Raw genomic sequence first — 23128 nt, 5'->3', positions numbered from 1 at the left:
ATAGCTGGTTTTATTTCTTCCCTCATGCTCTTTATGAGGGTCTACAATATCTGTAGGGCTAAAAGAAGGTAGGCAATGGAGATTTCTGATGCGTTAACAGCACAAGTGAAATGGAGCTGTGAACTAGGTGTAATTGGATAGTAATTAGGAATAATTTAAATTTTAAAAATTGTTTATATGTGAGCAGCTGAAAGGTAAATTAAATGAAGTGATGTGAGTGCTGATGGATGTCTTAAAAATGAGGCTTTGTGGTCCCCTCACCTCAACGATTACCTTTCATGGTTTTCCCCTGTTGTTCCTTCTGCAGATACTGAAGGCCTGCTGTCTGACTGATAGAAAGTTTCATAACATGGTCTGAAGTGTAAATGGCATGGGGTGTAGTGGTATACCTGCATAAAAACACAAAGCTGACATTCATAATGTGATATAAGGCACTAGCCGAGGTTTGATTCGCCTTCCAACTTGGTGTTTTTAAAAGGTGTATTTGCAAATGGAATGAGATTTGCTGTCCCACACTCTGCAACTTGTTAGTATTCCTTTAAAAGTGTGGGCTCTTGGATGTTAGTGTGAGTAGATGGAGAACCTCCACGTGTTGGGGGTGAGGAGTGGTGAGGTGTCTGGATGTGCTGTGCAGTTGAGTGCAAGCCTGAGCATCTGTGTGTGTCCTCCTGCTGCCTCTCCCTTGGCTCTGTGTGTTGGGCAGGGGTGTGCTGCTGGGGTTTGCCTTGCCTCAAAACCAGGGCTGTGCTTTTGAAAGAAAGTTAGCCCTCATTACTAGGGGTATAATTTTGGTCTGAAATTAGCCCAGGTGGCAGCATCTGGATTTAAATGTGTTGGCTGAGGGGTTTCTCATGTTGAGACACTGTGATAGAGGCAAACCCTGAATTTGATAATTGCCTCTTTATTTTCTCATCAGTTACTTTTTCTGGAACTAGCTGTAAACCTGACTTCAGGATTTATTGAGTCACTCCTTGTTCTATAACAAGTACAAATGCCAAAGTGTTCCTCACTTGTATTGGAGTGTGGTTGTGACTGTTACCACATTTCGCCTGTCAGGTACCCACGTGTGAAGGCCTCTATAGTTTTGTACAGCTAACATTTCTGTCAGGCCAGCTACTTGAAAGAAAGTCAGGCTTTAATGGAGAAGGATAATTACAAAAGCAGGCTTAATCCTCCTTTACTGTGCTTAGAAATTTTGTGCTACTGAATATTTTCTCATTGGTGTGGTTCCTTTTCAGTGGCACGTGTAGCAGCTGACTAGAAAGTGATATTTTCAAATGTGTATAATAATAAATACATTTCTCCTCTTCTGTAGCCTCTGAACACATTTTCTGCTTGGTACTGTGCTGTATTCATAGCTTTCCCAAGGTAGTCTGACAGCAAGTAGATCAAGAATAGTTTGAAAATTCAATATATTCAAGGGGAAAAAATCCTAGTAGGTTATTACAGTAGAAGAAGTTGTAACTTTATTCTCCATGTACCACTAGCAGTTAAAAACCCATCACACTAATCATATGTACTGAATTTTTATTTACAGATTAGGAGGCTCTACTTTGACATATGACTAGCAGGGAAGCCCCTCCCTTTAACAGTTGTATGTCATCTGCTTCAGAGAACTAATTACTTGGCAATTCCCATTTGATAATTCCCTCTTTATTTTCTGATGAGTTACTTAACAGTGATGAGCTTGTTGAGCAGAATGCCGTGCTTAATCTGTGCTTCAGAAACTACAGTGTGGGCCTGGGGATATCATTGTTTCTGAAATGCTGTTTAGCCTTGCCATAGGAGCCTTGAAACCACACTAAGATACGTGAACAGTTCACAGTTAATGATCAGTTGAATGTGAGTGATGCACAGCAACTGCCAAAAAATAAAGGAAGGGTTTACATTGCTGTTGCACTGCAAGCAGAAAGTTTAAATATGGAATTTCTCAAAAAAACCCCAAGCACCAAACGTAATGTAGTTTAGACGCTGAGAAGCAGAAGCTTATGTCAGAGATATACCTTCTATGTATCATTGATCTTCTCCACTGAAATAATCAATTTAATGGAATTTTTTTTTTAAAAAAAACACTGCTTATTGTAATACCCATCTGACATCTTAGCCGACTCCTGGTGGTTTTTGTGTTCTTTTAATATGAAATACTTTAGATAGTTTTTACTGTGTTTTCTCTGCTGTTACCTGTCTTATTCATTCTTCTCCACTTCCTTTTCACATTCTTTTACTCCAGTGGCCACAGCAACCCTTGTTCCTTGCTGGGGAATGCATTAGAAGTCTCACTGCTAATTACAGCATCACAGTGTTTCTAGAGGGTACCTAAGTTCAGCAGTGCTTAGCTACAGCACCAGGCGAGGGGATTTATGGGGTGAAATGACATCAGCCTGCTCATGACAGTCATGGTAAGGTCAAAGTGAGTCTCTCTTGCAGATCAGGAGTCAGATGGGTCCTGTTCAGTCCCAGTGTCTCTGAAATTCAACCATGCTATTGAATTTGAAGAAAATTTTTTTACTGGTTTCAGTGGAGAAAGGTTTGTGGATCATCTACAGTCTCTTTGACTAGATGGTGGTATTATTCTACTGATACTGATACCAGAAGATTTCCATTGGGGCTGAGCCAGTGCTATAAGCTGAGAATTGGGCTATTTTTCCTTTATTAAATAAAAATACAGTATTTTTTGTATTAGCTCAAATGACATTGCATCATCAGGCTTGCTGATTTATTAGATACTCACAATAATATCTCTTGCCCAGTACTGGAAGCTGTGTAACAGGATTGTTTTATCAATGAGAAAAAACTCATTTGTACATAGTTACGTGTGTTTTTGTGAAATTAATCAGAGCAACAGTAGTTTTATGAAACATATAATTCAGAACAGATTAATCTACTTTAATTGTGTTCATGAAGTACACCAGCTATAAAATCTTTTGAAAGGAATATTAATAAAGTTGATCAAAGATGGCTTGAAGTACAGAATTCAAATATGAACACAATTACAGCAAATATACAGACAGATAGAAAGTAGCTTGGGAGATTATTTAAAATAATTACTACAAAAATAAGTCCCATTTTCCTTTTTGGATTTTTTTAAAGAATATATCATGTTTTAGAAGCAAAGATACAAGAAGAAAAAACAAATACAATTTGAGATTTTATAAAGTGCAGTGAATAAGCATTTTAAATAGCATAATAACACAAGGAGTCAAAACCTCACAGAAGGTCATTGAACCATTTTTCAAATTTTTAAAACCTATTTTTCATTCTATTTAATATTTTAATGACTCAAGGTGTCTCAGGTAGTGCTATATAGGCATTGCTGAAAATAGAAATCCTCTGTAACAATCAGAAAAGAAACATGACTTTCTTAGGATTCCTCACCTGTGATATGAAAGGTTTGCTTACACTGACAGGACTTGTCCCTTGACAAATCCTTCTACAAACCATTACAGCTTTTGTGGATGGACCTTCATCCTGAGCTGTGGTATCATATTTATTTTCCAGAGGCAGCCAAAGAGTTATTAGATGTTGATTTAGACAGATTTTCATCTGCCTGCTTCAGAGGTGTCTAAGATTGAACTTCAAAGTGTTTGGCCCCAGACACATGGATACATGCCAATACTTTTTCTATCAATAGTTATGCCAGTGAAACATTAACATATGAATATTGTGACCACGATCTTCAGTTAATCCAAGATTTTAATTACATGCTAATGCATTGAAATTTGGCCTGAGGTTGAAAACAAATAAAAACCAACTCACTAACAACAGGGAGGTTTCCCTGTTGACCACTTCTGTTCTCTCCCTGGCACCAAATAAAATGGTAGGTTCTCTCTACTCTATTACAAGGAGAGCCTGATACATCCTGGATACTGTGTTTCTTTCCTCTGGATTCTCTTTTTCCTTCTTCTCACCACCTACCCTGTTAACATCACTCTTCTGTAAGTAACACCTGCTGATGGACTAGCTGAGGATGACCTGCTTTGTCTGGTCATACGATTTGTGTTTGCATGTCCTTGTTTGCAGAACTGAGAAGCTGCTGCACCTCTCTGTTTAGGACTTGTCTGTTTCCTCTTTGAATCAGGTTGAGTTTCACGTTTCCTTCTTGCCACTCTTGCTAAGCTTTCTTGGATCTCTGCTGTGATCTGGCCTGATATTTTTGTTGTTAGTGACAGTCTTGGAAATCACATGTGACTTCCTTTGTGAACTTGACAGTTGATTAATTAAACTGGGGGGAGGTAAGTGATATATGTCACATATGAGTACGTGTAACACGTGTCCTGTTTTACATGGAAAGAGGATGACGGTGGAGCTTACAGTACAATAATCTATAGTTTAAAATTATACTATGTGGTGTTTGGATAGCTCACAAATACGTTAGAAAAGTGTCATCATAAAACAGATGTGATACTGCAATCCTGGAAGAGCTGGAGGAGTAAAAGTCTGCATTTTGCTTCATATTTGCACAAGATGACAAAGTAACTCATTCTTGTTGTGTGGTCTTCAGGTGTGAGAGTGATAGAACCAGCATGGATGCCTCCTGCCATTTGTTTATCACTACTGGTTTATTTCGATTGCACCTCAGTAGCAGGCACAGAGGGAATACAATGTGTAGTGACTGAGCAAATTAAAGTAATTCCTCAGTGAAAGTATGACATTTGTTACATGAGGTTACTATCCAGATGTTATCTGTTAGCGTACAGTGAGAAAGAGCCCTAAGGAAAATTGAGGTGGGTAGAAAGTAAGCATCTGAAATACATTAAACATCAGCAATCGAGTACAACCCTGTTACCTAAGGAGTCAAACTTGGTGAATGTCATGTTGGCTGTATGGAATGGGAGAAATGCAAACTAAGACACACTTCTGCTATGTGTGCAGCTCTGCTATGAGGTGCGTTCATCTGAGCTGTCAGCTGGCTGGCTGCAGTGTTTGCTGCTGTTTATACAGCTCAGCCAGGGTGTCTTTATGAAACCAGCAGTGCTGTGCAACCTAGGCTGCAGCAACCAGTGGTTTTATGCTGCTCTTATTTAACACGAAGGGCGCGTGTTGTGCAATGCACCGAGGTGCTCAGCCAAAGGCTGTGGTGAAATAAGGGGTCGGGTTCCCACCTCTGTTACTTACTTGGGTGGTTTCAATGGAGCCATGTGGGTGGTGTGATAGAGTCTGGGGCCTTTGGCGTGTGTCTGAGCCTCTGGGCTCAGGGCTGACACAGACAGGTCAGCACTGCTGATCACACACGGTTTGTTTGGTGGGAGTAAAGCAGTCACTTGGCTTTTCCTTCAAGTGGAGAAGGACTGAAAGTTGTTGCTCAGGCAAATGTCATCAGTCTTCTTTTCTTCCTGTGCTTCAGGTGGATGTGTTGGTGAATAAGACTAATCTTTCTTTACATAGCCCAAGCAGTGTTTTGCCTTTTTATCCTTCTGTCCTGTTTAAACCATTTCCAGACTTCTTTCTCTTGTTGCTGGCCAATTAGTTTTTCTCTTCACCGCCTTCTCTATCAAGATTCTCCTGTGCTCAGCAGTTCTTACTGCTGCATATCTGACCTACTTGTACATGTCTCCCTCACTGGGTTTGTTACCGGCACAATACTTAGATTTTGTGTAGACCCTTTCTTCCCTTTTAATTCTGTGTGTGTTTCTATGTGTCTAAAATGCCCTTCTGCTTAGAGTGTTTTGATACCTCAATAGTTTTCTGCAGAAATGCAAATTTGAATGTTGTTTCATCTACCTCTCTTCCTTCCTAGTTTAGTCATAGCTGGATTCTGAGCTTTGCAACCCCAGTGATTTGCCTGGACAAGCCTTTCACTCCATGCAGCCTTCCGCTCCTCCTCATGGGAAAAGACCATTATTTCTTCTCTGAAGCTTCTCTGTGGGTGCCTGTTTCTCTGGCTGAACATTGGATTTTCAGTTTATGTGCCCCTGCTAGTCTTCCCTGGTTTCCAGTTGCAGTGTCTCTTCAGCAGACATCTTGCTTTTTAGGCTTGTCAGCTATCTCTAACAAATCAGTAGCATATATTTGTTTGTAAAATGTTACATGCTGGCATTGTTAAAAAAACACAAACAATGAAAACCACAAAACCAAAATTCATTCAGTTATTTTTTCTGTACCTGAGCATGAGCCTGGGTCATTTGCTTATAAAATAATGGAGACTCTATTACTTTATTATCATATCATGTGATCTTCTAATCAAAGGATTCTTTTACTGCATTAGTAGCAATAATTCAAATTGTTGATGTAAACTGTAAAAACTGTAGTACCATTTTCATGTGTCATACTGATGGGTCAAAAGTAGCAGGTTGAGCACTTTTATTTACTCTTCTTTATCATCACTTCTTCTCATACCGTGACTCTGCTCCAGTGATAAAGTTCTCTAGTAATAGGTTGTGAAATATAAGTTAAATCAAAAAAGAATTTTTGAAAAGCACTTCATTCAGAAAAAGAAAATAAAAGTGACATAGTATGCATTTTGAGTGAGGTTCTTCAGACAGGAAAAATTCCTGGACTGCTATGGAGAAGTACCAGAATGAAGCACCCACTGAATGAGTGAAGTTCACTTAAGGTGTGAAGTGGAAATATGTAAGATGGGTTTTTAAATTTTTTTTTTTTTTTTTTTTTGTGTATCAGCATGCTTTTGCCATGAACTGACATTGGAATGATACTGTGGTTATAGTAGATTTAAAAGAACCCAAACAATATAATAATTATTTTGATTGATAATGCTGGACTTGGTATGTTTTCTCAAAAAGGAGGCTTTTGACTAAACAGGAAACCATCAAAAATAACTTCTATCTGGAAATTGATAACCCTTCTTGTTATAAATTAACAACAAAAAGATACAGACTAAGGGATATTAGAGGAAAATACACATTTTACAAATTTATTTACTCAGTGAATTTAACAATAGCGTGAGTATAGTTTCACTTTTCCTGTATGTAGGCAGTTTCTCAAGGTGAGAAAAGCATCTGAAAAAACCCTCAACCTCATGGTTATAAGATCATAAAAACTGGTGCAGGGAGCTTGGAGGTATGAGTTACTACTTTTAAAGTCCTCTTTTAAAAACAACGCTAGACTCCATATTGATGGAGTGCTTTTAAAGGCAGTGCCCTTTTAATCAGCAAACAGGTCCTCTGTGCATCAAATAATTAAAAATAGAGCAAAGTTTCTGAACAAGGCGTCTGGCAGAAGCGTCTGTACTTCCATCTGTGCATGATTAGCAGAATGTTTCATGATATTTAAATAGCACAAGCTTTGCTCTCTTTTTTATTATTTGTTGTACTGAAGACCTGTTTGCTTGTTAAGTGGTCTTTTTTGAATAGTTACTGGCAAGGAATCAGGAAAGTGTATGAAGACATCTTGTACACACTGCAAATGCCAAATTGTCCCTTTTTTCAGAGACACTGCCCTTACTATTTTTTTTTGAATTTTTTTTTTTTAATGGAGTTTTACCACATCCCTCACTTGATGTTTAAATTTTCTTAAGGACCAGTTGATTTCAGAGGGAGTTGAGCAGGTATTTCTACCCAGGAACTGCAGCCTGGCCGCTCACAGGATTGCCCTCCCTGGGAGGTGCGTTGCCGTGCGAGTACGCACCAGGGTGCACTTGCAGAGTACGTGTGGCGGCTCAGCTCTGCAGCTCCTGCCTCTAATCTGCTGTGCACGCTGCTCTGGAGCCTTATCCTTTCACAGGGACGTAATCAGCCAGGCAACAGCTTTCCAAGTGCTTTTGAGGCCTTAAGCTGGGACTCCTCTTTGCTGGCAGTCATTCAGCATTGGATTGTGTACTCTTCGTCTCTGGCTAGCAACGCGGCGCTTTGCAGTTGTAGCCACTGATTTCCCTCTGTACTAGTAAAGATTTTGTGTGTGTGTTTTACAAAGGCCTGTACAAGAAGGTATGGAATGAAAAGAAGCTGCTGTCTGGATGCTGAGTGCATTGCTGTAGCTCGCTGAGGGCAGTTCTGTTATGTGCAATGCCCTGTTGTTGGGTGCCGGCAGGTTGGCAGGGAGCTGAGACGCTCGGATAGGCTCAGAGGTCCTTTATGGAGAGCCAGTATTCAGTCTTAGGACAATCTGTGGTCTTGGATGGGCATGGAAAATAAGAGCTTTTGTGGTGTGTGTAAGTGGTGTTTACTCTGTAGCTGGGCTTTTCGTTGTTGGGTTTTTCTTCTTGTGTTTGAGGAAAGCTGTGGTGTGTGATGTGTGAGTACTGACCTGGGTCGTCTCTTAACTTCAGCTAAAAACTTCAAAAGAAATTGTGGTTACTACTGAGAGCAAAGCTGCTAACCTGTCAACATAAATGTATAAACTCTGCGTGTTTGCACCTTAGAAAAAAACCACTGAAACACCTCAGCTGTCAAGAAAGAGTGTGCTATAAGCCTCCACACAGAGTTCACCCCACCTCACCTGGTTAGCACTGTGTTAGCGATGTCCATCATGCTGTTTCTGGCCCAGGTTCTGCAGAGCAGAGTGCTCTGCAGTCTCACAGCAAGCTCTCCTCAGCAGGTTTATATCTTACATGGTGAAGTTGTTGAGTTTCAGGGGGGGCAGTGATAGGATCACTTTGCAAATACCTGTCCATTGCCATCATTCAGCTGCTGGTCCAGGGAAGGCTTGGAGATGAATGAGTATATACAGGGAAGTACTGGAAGGGCAAGAGAAGGAACAAACATGCTTCACTGTAAAAACTGAGGGTAATATGTATGCCCATTCCTTCAGCTAAACCTTTCAACTAATGCATGAAGCAGTTGCGCTCACATTTTACCCATACTGCTCTTAAAAATCAGTTCCCTTAATAATTGATTTCTTCAGAAATAAGAATTACTTCTAGAGCTGATTCTTGATTAGTGCAGTTTGGTGGGTCTAATATTAGCTTCTTTCCAGGAGCAGGAAGGAGAGAAAAGACTCGGGTTCATTTTAAAGATTCATGAAGTTGTGTTGGTAGGTTGGTTAAACTAAGCCAAGTTTTGTGTTTTTTTCCTAGTATTTGTTCTCAAAATATACCATAATGCTTTTTTGGAACAGCTTCAGTGTATCTTGTGAATTTGAATTAATTAATATTAGTATGAGTTTCATATTGTCCAACAGAACTTGGGGTTTTTTGTGTCTTCTGTCATGCCCAAGGTGCTTCAAGCACTTTAAAATAATGAGTTCAGTTATAATAGTGCTGAGGCTCTGTAAACAAACAGCCATTCTTCTGAGTGCAAGGAGATCAAATTCAAGGATTGCTTTTTTGACAGGAGTGGGAAGAATACTGCTTGTGATGCTAGTAATACCCCTGGTATTTTTTCAAGAGCATTTGTGACAGGCTCCTTGTTTTGGTAGACTAGATTTTGCTGTTTATTACTAAATTTATAATTCTCAATGCACTGTAAACCAAGTGAAGAAGAATTGCAGGACACATATTCAGAAGCTGTTGTTCACACCTAATTGTTGTATTTCTAGCCCTGATTATTTGACATCATGACATACTACATGAAAAATCGAGTAGCCCTTGATTTCCTGAAACAAAACCAAAGGTTCCTTTTCTAGCCCTGCAAAAGTACATTGTATGTAAGCAGGTAAACTGGAATTCTGCCTAGGATGGTAGGATGCTGTTGATTTGTGTGAAAAATGATGGTTCTGTTAGTTGTCTGCAGTTCTCCAGAGGGGAGAGAGGGCCTTGTATCACTCAAAACCAATTCATTTCAGCTGGCTGGAGAGAAGTATGGACAGCATCCAACAAACAGCCATCTCCAAGTACAAAGATTATAATGGAAATGTTGATGACCAGTCAGTATTGATATATTAGGAAGTATTTATATAACTCAGTGTTGTTGACTACTGTAGAAATGTTGTCTTAGGCCCTGTTCCCACTGGCATTCCTCCTGTTGACTTTTGGAGTGTTAGGATCAGACCCCTTTGGCTCAAATTTGGAGTGAATTAAGACTGAAAGAAGCATGCATGTTCTGCAATCACCCTTCACTTTTGGAGGGGAGAATGGAGGAAATAACTGACTTGTGCAATGGTACCAAAGTTCTTTATGGCATCATCAAGCCATACACTGAAAATAAAGCTTTCCTTAAGCTATTTGAGATATTTCATTTTGATCTATAGCCTAAAGTGTTCCCTGTTAATGGAAGACTCAATGTGGTTTTTATGCTTTCCTTGTGAAGCTGTTCTTTGACAAGGAGAAAAATGTATCTAATTAGCATGCACCTTTCTGTATGTGGATTATTATGCATTCATTATTTTAAGTTGCTGCTATTATATGAAAGTTTCTCCAGAACTTTGGCAAGTTGGTAGAAAGGAGTGACAGTTCAGTGCATTCTCAGCTGCGCAGCTCTAAAATATGTTGCTTTTGAAGACACCTACATGTTACAGTAAAAATACCCCTTACAGCCAAAGGTGTGTGACCACAGTCTAGGTAATCACAAAAGAAAGAGATTCAACTAAGTACTGAAACAGGAAAAAAAAAAAGTAAATTTTTTTAAGAGCAGTAGAAATTATGAAAGACATAATTACTATTCTATGAATATTAAAAAAAAGCCCCCCAAACCCCACAAAGCTCAAGGGTTCTCTATATGTAAAAGTCACCATCAGTTAGGGAATATATATCTGAATACTGAATATATTCTAAATACTATACATTTGATTGACATTCAGGGCTCAGTTGTACTCCAGAAAAAGAACAGATGTGTAGCTTTGCTAGAAACAACAAAAGACAATTTGGGGAAATGCAGAAGTACTGCTAGAAAAGCTGAATGCTACATTTCTAAGTAAAATGCCATGTGACTAATATAAGTGCTCTTCTGTCCCAGATAGGGCTGCTGAAATTTTAAGCAGATAGCAAAAATTTACTGTTTCATATTTCATAGATAATAGTTGTTCTGAATGCTTTAAATAATACAGGAAATGTAGTGTGACAAACTTGACATTTGAATATTAATATTGATACTGAAACAGTTCACCACAAAGAATGCCAGGGCTGCACGAGGAAGGATAGCATTTTGATCAGATAAAGACACAAAAATTATAAAGCCCTTCATATACATTGAAAAAAAGGCCTTGTGAAAGCTGTGACAAAATTACCTTTCAAGATTAGACATTTTATATCCTGTTTTAGTAATATGTCTGCAGGGAAAGTTGGAAGCGAAGAGATGTCTTTGCCATTTCTGTCTTCCCCCTTCCTCCCCCACTTGCAGTTTGATGAAGGCTGTTTGAAATAAGGTTAAGAGTCCAGGGCTATGAAGTGTTTTGGGTTCACTTGTGCAAATACATGAGTGGATGTCGGCTCAAGAAAAGACACATGGGCATGTATACTCTTTGGTGACCAGTCTCAGACTTGCTTGAGATGCACTGTAAGTTATCCTCTGTAAAGTTGAGATTTGGCAACAGGTTACTTTATTAAAGAGAGGCTTTTCTTTTCTAAACATAAAATAGTGCTGACAGTCCCTTTTTCCTAAACAGGCAAGCTTGCTCTCCCACATCTGTGTGCACATGAGTGTGTGCACAATCTCTTAGTATAAATTTGTTATGGCTTGCTTGATTTTTGTAGCTATGTGTGGTGAGACCAGGAGAACACAGCCCTTCGGGTATGAGTAAGTTTCAGCCCACCTACGTGATGGAGCCCAAGGACTGTGTCCTCTTTCTGTTCACATCGTCCCTCAAAGAGGATACAAAATAAAGATGTAGACTGGTGAAAAGTTGATGATTGCAAGCAGAAGAGGCCAGCCCAAGCCAAGCCCATGGAAGGAGCAGGAATGTTTCTGTTCTGTCGCTCTCTGCAGTGCAGTGCTGGTGTGGATGTGCCCCACTGTTGATAAATCTCTTAGTGTCTTTTGGCAGTTGTTGTCATAGAGATGATTTGGTAAGTCACTTAGCTGGTTGTAGTACTGATAGGTACATTGCTTTCCAAAATTCCTTGTATGTGGAGTATGTAGAGTACCTTTTTGGCTTTGTATGGGTAGTATAATTTGCACCAGTTTGATTTTAGCTGTTTAGCTATATGCAAACTAGTTAAAGGCGTTTTATTTTTTGGGACAGGAAGGAAAAGTTTGTCAGCCTCCCTTCTGAAAATGTTTTGGTAGCTGTGACCACTTTTTCCCTTCAAAAATATATCTTGTGCTTTCAGACTCTCTCATTTTCAGATGTGATTAATGGTAATTTTTATCTTTAGAATGCAAATGGAATTTTTAGCATACTTTTGCACTGTATACTGCTTCTTTCTGCACAAACTGCTTACCAGACAAATTAAAAAGACAGGTATGTATCTAAAACCCCACCAACCCAAAGCAAAGTACACTTTACCTTCTGAAATATTTATATACTTGTAGTTGTAGGTGCTGCAAAATATTTATGTGGAAGTGGCATCATTCTGCTTTGCCAAGTGTAAGCAGGTCCCTTTAACTGTGTGTTGCCACTGTAGGCAGGAGAAAATGTTGGGCATTTCACTGGAATGATGGCAAAGCCTTTGTGTCTCCATGTGGGTAACCCACATGGGAACAACCCCTCTGAGGTACATTCTGCAGGGGGCTGTTGCCTGTTGAGGAATCACAGAACCCTGGCAGTTGCTGGTATTCCTGTAAAAAGGGTGTAACAGCAGCACTTGTATTAAAAAATGCAAATCCCCTGCTGCCATGTACAAAGCAGGCAGATTCCTGACCCCTCGGTGATGCCAATGGCATTTCAGCCTGCCCTGTGAGTTGTTAAACTCGTTAGGCACAATCTCATTTTCACAAAGGAGACCTGGACTAAGGTAGTAATGCATTGGAGATCTTACTCTCCAGGGCTGTGCAGTTTGTAAGGTGATTCACAGCATGTACAGAGGGAATGGAAAATGTTATCTTGGAAGCATTCCAGTGTGTTATTCTGAAGTCATTTTGCTCAGGCAAAAACGCTGGTGATTGTATGGCAGCCTCTAGAGCTACAGAGTGGAAGGTGAACCTCCTATACCTTAGGATAGGCTGTAACTAGCAAATGACATTTTATTCTGTGGCCAGCTATTCACGTGACTATTCAGACCTCTGTTCCAAATAGAAACCAAAAAAATAAAATACTTCTGAGACTTTGGCCTGTTACAATATGGGTTGCTGCTGCAGATGATTATATAGATCTATTTTACTGCCTGTTCCCCATGCCAAAATTTAGAAAAGTGTCTTAATTTTAACTGCCCAGAGACACAGCCCAAAATGGGAGTAATCATACTGAAACAAATTACTTTTTTTACATCCTGTATTTCCTCTATTTCTTCAACTGTTTCTCAAACAACTACTGCCAGTGGTACAATAATAGGTTAAACTAACTTAAAAAAATATAGTATAGTTGCTCAAAGGAACATAGAAGTAAATCTTTAAGACAACATTTATCTTCTGATTTAGTGTCTGAACCTGCTTCCTTGATATTAGTGCAAATTAATGAAATTAGGATCATACCTTTAAAGGAATAGGAACAATAAAAAAAACTCCTGAACCCCAACAATTGTATATTTGAGCTCACCAACATAAAAATGTGACTGAAAAATTGTGGCATAAGCCTAAGCATCAGCTAATTGTTATGGTGAATGGAATAATCTTCTATGGAGCTGTGAGTGACCAACGTGTTATAGTGCAAGGGGGCCCTATTAATCCACAGAGTATTGACAGAGCATATGGTAACTGCTCCAAAACATGCCATATATAACATGCTTTTTGTACTGTTGTGTAAACTGCATTCTAATGTGTAACTGAGAATATAGGTAGTCCTAAAAAAATCATTTTGCCCTGTGGCATTTGCTAGCAATATGGTATATGTCCAGGATGTACAGTAGATATTCAAATTCAGTATGCTGCAGAATTTGTGAATTTGCATGTTAAAATACTTGTCATTTCTGGAAATACCCTGAAGTGTAACTGTCCACAACCTTCCTCTTCTAAATTATTATTAAATACTTGTTTTCAAAGGCGAATCTTTGGCCATTTGGAGTATGAATTTCATAGCTAGTGATTTTAAAATCTGATAGTCAGGACTGTGACCCAGAATTTTTTTTTACCATTTTTGCTGTCCTTTTGATTAATATGTGTGAAGTACCAAAGCCTGTGTACCTCAATGCTGTTCATTACCCTGCCTTTTGGAAAAATTGAGGAAGAGCTATGAAGAGACATGGGCAGGACCAGAGAGCCTTATGCAGTTCAATCCAGAGATAATTTCTCCTGGTGTCACTTGGATGAGGAGAGATAAATTGCTCATGCCTCTGGTCTAAACTATGTAGTAACATGAGAACCCTTGGGAGTAGGGTGTTCAACCTGGGAGATGTCCTTCCTGGGGGGACATTTTGGAGCCTCCAGGAGTGTATCATGGGAATGCTGGGGCTCTTTAATCTCAAACTGTGAAAGCTGGGGCCTCACCTGCCTGTGTACTGTTCAGAGATGGGGAGCTGCCTGTATGCAGGTAACCAGATTTTAATTTTTCAGCTTACCCCTGCAGCAGCTGCTCCTCATGGGTTTTTTCCTGCTGCTCTGTGCTGCTGCAGGGTCAGGTTCACCCTGAGAACATATGCTTGTGGGTGCTCCATGCCAGTGCTGCAGCTGAGGTATGGGATCAAAAGAAGAATGAAGAATGTGGGGGCTGCCTGTGAACCTGCTCACCTTCTGCACACTTTCGGGAGACCTGGAAAATGAGGCAACTAATTGCAAAGGCTGGAGTTTGTTTAAATACAACTCAAATGTTGCATAATGTCTATTACCTAATTTTTTCTATCCTTTTGGAATGTTGCCCCTCAGGGATAACTGGATACAAGAGTTGCACTGTATGTGCATAAAGGTGGGAATATTCCTACCGGCTGCTGCAGCCCTCGCTGGAGGTTGTAAGTGGCAGTGTTTGTTTGCAGTGTAATGGTGGGTTTTAGTTTGTACTCTGTGGTGGCAGCAGTGACCAGTGACTGTGGTCTGTGAACCTGTTGACTTGGAGCCTGCCTCTGAAGAGCAGGGACTCAGGAAAGCAAAGCTGGCTGTCAGCTGGTGCAGTCATTCTATGGTGGGCTTCGCTTTTATTGGGAAAACCTTGCAAGTGAGAGAAGATTGAAAGCTTGCTTGGCCTTTCTGCAGGTGAAGAGAGGTCATAAAAGTTATTTTTTTGGGATGCCAATTGTTTTTTAGAATTCTAATTATACTGTTTCATTTTCATGTAACTTTCCCTCGTTTTTACCCTGCCCATGTTGAGTCAAGTAGCACTTCTGTCTTTCTGTTTGACTATATATGCAGTTGTTGCTATCCAAAATTCTTTATTGATCTAATAAAGTAGTTAGATGAGGTGACTTTGAAAATATAAAAGGATAGCTAAGTGAATCTATATAAAAATTAATGTTTAACAGAGAGCATCTTTGATAAAGTTAGCAAACATTCTGTGAGCAGTGTTATAGTTATGGCTGTTTTCAGACAACTTGAAAGCTTTCTGGAGAACTCATTCTCTGGAGTAAAATGTTTTCTGCTTGTTTCTGTTATGAAAGGGAATAAAGTGTTACTGTTGTCAGAATCCATTCATTTCTCGTACCTTGTAGTAAATGATAACACTCCCCTTCCTGTTTTTGAGATTCTGAAACATGGAAGTGAAAAATACCTCATTTCATTATTTAGATATAGGCAAATAATATTGTTTTCCCCTTTTCTTGCACTATTTCTGACTGCTCTTTAAAAATTCCACTGCACCCCTGGTAGGTGAAATGGTATGGGCCTGAAACAGGAGAAACCATTCCTAAAATTTCAGCCTGGCTCATACCTGAATGTGCTGCCTCTCATGCTTCACTGCGAATCCACATCAACCCACTGGTGTGATAACATGGGATGAGCTGCAGTCACCCAAACCTTTGCTTCATCTTGAGCAGTCAGGCTGGCAGGAGTGGAAAATGCTCCTCAGCAGCAGGTTTGATGCTTAGAAAACCTAATTTAGGAGTAAATTCTTGCTCCAATGGCGACAGCCTTGCTCCTGCTGTGCCATTGGTGACTGAGGAGGAGCAGCAGGCCATGCCAGGCTGGGTACCCCTGGCATGGGCCCTGCCCACAGGTGGTTGCAGGGAGGGGCTTGATGGGGGGTAGAGCTCTTCCTGCTGGGACTCATGGCACCTTCCTGGAGTTCAGCTGAACAGTGTAATGAGTATCATTTTAGCTCCCAGTCAGCTGTAATAGGTACCAGGAAGCCGCTTCTCTTTGCATAACCTATTAGAAAAGCTATTTTACTTTCCTACACGTATGCCTTATATGGAAGAACAGGCGGCGTGGTGATTTGTCAGGAGACTGCATGAACTGTATTTTCCAGTGTCACAACTGGCAACTGTGAAATCTGCACCAAAATGCTTGTACCAATCATCCTTTAGGCCAGCTAGGGGAAAGTACTGCTGGTTGTGCAGGGTGCTCATACCTGAGCTGGGGGCAGATGCCTACTCTGGTCCCCACTGGTGTCAAGGGAGTTAGTGGTTGAACTAGGGAAGCTGATCTGGACAATCTTCCAGCCTGAAGGAAGTGTGAGGCAAAAACGGATGGGAGGAACTGTAAGTGATATGAGGGAAGCAGTAGGCTAGGAGAAGAAGGGTCCAATAAAATCAAGTAATAAAATACATCCATAAAACTGCAGGACCTGAAGTTTGAAACAGTAGCTCTATGCTTACATGCTTGCCACAACTTTCATTTCTAATTTGTCTGCTTCCTTCAGGCTTCCACTTGCCAGAGAGGTGGTCTGTATACTCACTGTCTGCAGCTGGAGAGTCCCTGGTCTGCTCATGCCAGTGGTGATAGAGGACCACAGGGAGATAAGAGTTCTCCCTGAAGCAGTCATTGCTCTTGGGTGGGTGTGCATGGCTGGTTTTCCAGATCATAGACTTCAGGCAGTAAGGCATTAGAAATATTATAGTCTATTAAATGTACTGTGGAGAGTTTGGCTGCACTAACTGCTGCTTTTAATAGAGCTCAGATCTGACATTTTTGGGACTGAGAGGGTTTGGATGTAAACTTTGTTAAATTGGTTTTGAAAAAGGAAGTTCTTTCATGCTTTGATGGGAAAAAAAATATGAAGACAGAACTGCAAGTCTCTTCCTTAAATCAAAGTTTTCTGCCTGAAATGGGAACAGCTCAGCAGAACTGTTTAAGTAAACATGGCCATAACTGCTTATCTGAGACATTGGCATCCTCTCTTCTTACTGTGTTACTTTTTTGTGGTATCCTGGCGTCTCTCAGTCACTGATGTGTTTGTTCTCACAGCGCCTCCTTTGTAGGCATATGCTTTTGTGTGCATTTGATAGTTGCCACCAAGATTTGAGGCTTTATCTGAAGACATTGCTCCAGGAATGTACGTTTTCTACACCTCTGCAGATGAGATTTTGGAACTGCTGTCTGAACAGTACTTCCTTCCTCCAGCTCTGAATTTCTCTCTGTCTCTGTTGTGGCTTCTTTATTTATTAAGCAGGGGAAAAAACAGAGGCAACTGTTTCTGAGTCATCCCAAGTCAGTGTTCAGCCCAGGACAGGATAAAATCTAGGCCAGTGACAGCTGGTGTACAGTTGTAGCCTGTGTGGGGGGTCAGTATAAACTGGGAGATTTGCTGAAAATCACGTTATGTATGTGAGAGTGCAAGGAATTAGGTACCATACTGTAAAGCTGGTGCCTGAGTATGGGATCATGATTCTTCTCCTAGGTAGGAAAAAGGCACCATATTGCAAGAATGACTTATTGATACCTAACGTTACAGCTTGGGTGAGATTTGCCTGTGTGTGTTAAAATAATGTAGACCTACAGTGGGTCTTTTATCCAGGAGGCATTGCCACCTGCAAGTAACTTCTGTGCACTCCCAAGTTCTTCCACTGTACCATTGCTTGAAACTTCATTATTGAAATTAATTTTTAAGTTAATGCTTTGCTCTTAAGATCAGCCTCTAAAGAAAGAAATTTGTTTTATTTGTACATGAACAACAAGAAGAATGTTTTAGTTATAGAATGTAGGATTGTAATTTATTTGATAGGTCTAGTAAAGTAAGAAATTCAGTGATGTTTCATAGAGCACTTCTGTGTGTTCTATAACATCTTCAAAGTAATGGAAGAATAAGAAATGAGAAGTGAGAGATGCTTTGTGTTTTTTCATGGGAATGAATGTGTCTGTACATTTTTGAGGCTCTAGTAGAAGTTCTTCCTCATTTTGGTTATGTTACAAGGAATAAAATCAATTATAAGGAAAAAGAGAAAAAGAAAACTGTGCCTCTTACTTACTTTTGTTGTGATTCCAACAACAGTGCATCAGGTCATGGGAAGTGATCTCAGCCATATTTTTAGTTACAGTTTGAAAAATGATGTTTTGTCATGAAATAGTGCTCAGAATTTTAATGCTAGTACACATGCAGATGTAAGTATATTGCCAATGCCAATCTAGTATATAAAGAGCTTCACAACTGTTTGGATCTGCTCTTCTTTCATAATGGGCTGCAACTTGTTTACTAATGCTTGAAAGCATGTACACATCAAATAAATCTCTGGTATTTGGGCCATAGTGTACCAGCATTATGCAAAGGGAAGATTAACCACACTCAATATTAAGCTACGATCCACTTCACCCTTGATTCCTGACCATAGTAAATCAACCAAACCATCAAAGAACAGAATTAGTGGAAGGGTTCCTCAGACAATAGATTTATTTCCATGTTTATTTGTATTATTGTTAAGAAAAGGGAAATCAGCAGAGCAAATCTGCCTGAAGGCTCAGGACATTATAAATTAATCAAAAGACATGAAGTGAACTTTTGGGTATGGAAAACCAGCACCAGATGCAAATGCTGCATAGCTGCATCATACAGTGTGTATGGTGTAGCTGCAACAACTGAGAGCAACACTCCTGCTTTGACTGCTGCTGCTCTCAATAGATAGCCTTTAGCAAGCAGTATATTGGCAAATCTGACACTGAGTGAATTTGCAACATTGACTCAAAAGACTTTCCTAACATGAAGCATCTTTAATGCATATCATTTTAGCTCTTTCCTGTTTTTACTCTGCTCTCTTTCAGTGAAAAGGTCAAGAGAAGCAGTAGCCGAATTTTTCTGAAGTGCTTTACAGCAGGGAAAGTGGGGAAACCTCTTAAAGTGGTGTCTTATTCAGTAAGTTAAACCTTTTTTTCTTCAGTTAATTAATTAATTTATCTTCTTTTAATTTTTAAAACCCTATGTATCAGAATAATTGTAGTCACTTAGAAGCTGTCCCCAGGCAGTGAAACTCCTCATCCCCACCTTGGCTTTCCCCCTCCCCCAGAAGTCTTTGCCAAATGAAACCTGTCAGCCCACTTTGCCAGATATAGAAGTGTGCAGCTGACTCAGACCCTGCCACAAGGTGACTGTCCCTCTGCCCCAGCTGGGGCTGGTCACTGCATTCCTGCTCAGAGATGTGCCCTATCAAGTGCGCATCTTTTTCTTCGGCACTTGCCCCGCAGTGCCCCACCTTTTCTTTGTGCATCCAACTGTAGTAATGGGAGGTTTTTCAGAGACCAAAATGGGAACTTTCTGGGTTTTTCCCTACAGCAATAGCATAGGTATATTTGATGTTGCTACCACTATCACTATAAGAAATAAAAGAGAGAAGACTATATTAATTTTACAGTAACAGGGAGATGTTCTTTAATGTAACTAGAGGTTCAGTTAGTGCTGCTGCCTTACATTGATTCCAATAGAAGGTCAGAGATGTAAAAAAGTGTAGTGCTGAATATTCAAATTTAATTTGTAACATCAGTTTAGGATGGCTTATAAGTTTAGCTAGCTTTAAGGGTGCTAAGTACTTCCAGCTGAGTCCAGAAGGAATTTCAGCTGGTCAGCAGTTCCTGTGATTTGGCCTGATACTACTTACTATCATTTTCTTGCACACCTGATACTTCTGCATTTTTTTTCAGGTATGAGTTTCTTTGCTCACATCGCTTTATGCCTCATTTGCTAACTCTTCTGTTCTGGAAAATTGGCAGGATGACAGCATGCAACTCCCTCATCCTTTTGTGTTAGGGCTAATCCTCAGGTTTCTTTCTGATGTGTCTCCAGAAATATGTATTCAGCTGAGGCTGAATGCTGGTTTGATTTGTAATACTAAAATGTGAACAGTGCAGATCACTTTCTGTCTCTTAAAAAAAAATCACAGTAGAGGTGTATATGAAGAGTTTCAGAGTTTTAAACTCAGTCACATAAAATATGTTTCTAAAATACAGATGTACTTTGGCACATGCCAAAGTACTTTGCTGAATCTGGATGTTTGTCTTTGCTTTGTAAACTCGGAACTTTACAATTAACAATTAGATGACTGATTACTTAACAGGTTATGGTATTTTACTGCTCTGAATTGTGCTTTGGCATGACAGACAGATTTTTATTTTGATTTCAGATTATATGACTTGTTTTTACTTCTTTTTTTTGCTTACCATATGATTTAATTAAAGTTTTGTTGCAGTGATTGACAGTTGCTTTATTTGATACCTGTTTATAGACGTTTATTCATTACTTTTTCAGTGTACTGATATTTGTCAGAAGAGAATGGTATTATTTCTTTTGTCAATGAAAATGAGGCTATAAATTACTGTAATTTTGGGATACATTTCTGGTATGAGCAAACAGTATTCCCTTGGTGAGTTTTCTGCTGTGGAAAACTAGGTTATGCATAATATATTTTAGAAAAGACCTGTATTCCTCTGAAGAGGAATGGCATTGTGCAACTCCTAGAGACAGAGAAGAATCAAAATGTTTGTATAGTCTTATTCAAAGTATGGAAGCATCTGCAGTGTTGTTCTTCCTTGTTCACAGGAGGGACTGGAAATTATTGCTTCTGGATTCTGCTTGTGATAAATAATTTTTTTTTTTTAATCCCTCTTTTGTAGAACATGGGGTGAAGGGTTCAGCTTTGAGCACCTTGGTGCAGTTACCTGCCAGGTTCTTCCCAGAGCCACCCTGCGCCTGCCACTGGTGCAGGTGTGTTAGGTCCCAAGGTGATGATACCCCCAGTCACCAAAGAGCAAAGTCACACAGATGTGTCACACAGATGTGTGACTTTGTATTTTACTGACAAGTTCAAAACGATTTTGCAAAATTACGACGCGAGTAAGCTGTGGGAGTAGGAAGGATATGATGTATTCTTCCCTGCTAAAATCATTGTGTTAACACTCTTGGCACCACCTCTGAACTCCACAGTAACTCGTGGTGGACATTTGAAAAACGCACCGAGCAGCACACACTGTTTAATTCTGCCTTCTGTTATGCAACAGAGCGCGATTGCCTCAGTGAAGCACATCTGCATTGCGAGAGTAAACTCTCCTGGGAAGCGAGTGCATCTTCCACACAAGTAGGAGTGAGGCGTGGGCTGGGCATTGCTATTTTGGCAAGCAGAGGGAGCCAGTGTTGGAAAGCTGCCTCACCTTTCACTTTCCATGGAACTTACCCTTTCTCCCTGTTTCAGGCACCAACCACTGTCACTTGCTTCTCTTAGTGGTGGTATGGGGATGGGGATGTTTTCAGTGGTTGATTAAAAGCATTTATCAGTGTTTTGGGAACCATGGTCTTTGCTATCTGTCAGGTTTGTTTGTGATGCTCGAGCAGAATAGGCTGTTAGGGAGCAGTAAAAAATGCACTTTGGAAAAACATCTGGAAGAGCTAAGAAAACATTTTGGTTTTACTAAAATAAGCCAAACCAAACCACACCTGTGTGATAGTATCTTCTTTAACTGCTAAGTCGACAGCAGTTGATGGAAGGCACAAAATGCCTTTAACTTTTATATTGTGTTTCAGTTTGCTTCTTCCACGTCTCTCTTTTGCTGGAAGCAAAGTGAAGCTCCCGCTGTCTCAGTTCTGCTGAAGTTCTTCCTGTCATCCTAAGCTTGGTTATCAACCCTCATTTTTCTCCTATCAGCATGCATTACATTTTTATGGCAGTATTTAGCAAAGACTTTCCAACAGTGCCTATGACAGTGTAATTGGACCCCTCTGTCTGACTGAAATTACTCCCTCTTTAACGGGGGGCTCTGGCTGCTTTCTAACACAGCTTTCTTTGAGGCAGGCTGGAAGTCTAGTTAGCTGGTCTGTAATGTGGGTGCACAGCATTTCACCAGGCATTAGTCAAAGTTGTTATTCATGGTTTGCTGTTAAACTGCAAGAGTGGAGTGAGTGAGATTCCCCAGGGGTCTATCCTGGCTTTGGTAATACTCACTGTTTTCATTATTGAAATGATTGATGGAGCAGAGAGAGCAGTTGTTAATTTTACATAGGATAAAAAGTGTGAAGGGGGGGATGCAGGCTCTTTGGAAGGCAAGATTAGAGTTTTGAGCTGCCCTGGCTAACAGGAGAAATAGTCTGGGAAAAACCCCTGAAAAATTTGCCAGGATACAAACATAGAAGTGCTGTAGAGAGATAGAAATATCCTGTTGCATGAGACAGGATGGGGCTGACTCAGTAGTGGTTCTACAGAAGGTGATCTGTGAGCTGGTGTTGGACTGTGTTGGAGTAATTGTTTGGCCTGGTTTGGTTGAATAGGGTGGTAAAAAGATCACAGCTGGTTCCCAGATCAGCAGAGAAAACCTGTGTCATGTCCTTCTCTTCTCTCCCCTGGCACCTGGGCTGCCAGTGCTCTGCTGAGTGGGCAGCTTTTCTTTTGATCCCCTGCCTGCTTCAGTTCTGACCCTGGAGCTGGTGACCAAGCCTGTAGGCTGTCCCAGCTCAAATCCTCCCAGGCCTGGTCCATGTGCAGGACAGCACATTTGAGAGGGAAAGGGGTTGCAGACCTGAGACTGTAGGTGTCATACAGTCATACAAGGAGCAAGGGTTCTCCACCCCCATCCAAGTTCCTCAGTAAAGCACTGTTTTAGGGTGTGTAAAGAAAAGGCATGAAATAACTCCTCCACTCCTTTCAGTGTTTGAAATGGCTTAACATCTAGTTTGGGGCACAATGCAGTCAAGAGCCAGCTGGGTGGTGTCCAGGGAGAAGGCAGGAAAAATGATGAAAGATTTGGAAAACATGACCTGGGAAAGAAGATGAAAGAATAGGGATTGTTTAGTCTACAGGAGGGGACAAGGCCAGTAACAGACATGATAGTAGTGTTCAAGTATGTGGAAGGTTCCTTCAGGGAGGAGGGGAATAAACTGTACTGCCTGAGTGCTTGGGGTTAGGGCTGAAAGAAATGGGCTCAGTATG

At 40.4% G+C, this 23128-nt stretch overlaps 1 protein-coding gene across 22 annotated transcripts in view; it reads left to right on the top strand.

Annotated features, from left to right (window-relative positions):
* ATXN1 (ataxin 1) overlaps window positions 1-23128 on the top strand; it is a 371677-nt gene that overhangs the window by 158257 nt on the left and 190292 nt on the right. For 12 of the 22 annotated variants that reach the window (XM_077180468.1, XM_077180465.1, XM_077180453.1 and 9 more), the window contains one exon: window positions 18984-19074. The exons of the other annotated variants lie outside the window; for them this stretch is intronic. The gene's annotated coding sequence lies outside the window, so the exon portion shown is untranslated. The remainder of the gene's footprint in view (window positions 1-18983; window positions 19075-23128) is intronic. 22 annotated transcript variants of the gene reach the window in all.

This window comes from Agelaius phoeniceus, chromosome 1 (assembly GCF_051311805.1).
Source record: "Agelaius phoeniceus isolate bAgePho1 chromosome 1, bAgePho1.hap1, whole genome shotgun sequence".
Classification (NCBI taxonomy): Eukaryota; Metazoa; Chordata; class Aves; order Passeriformes; family Icteridae; genus Agelaius; species Agelaius phoeniceus.
Note: the sequence above shows the minus strand (reverse complement) of the source record. Positions and strands in the feature narration are given on the sequence as shown.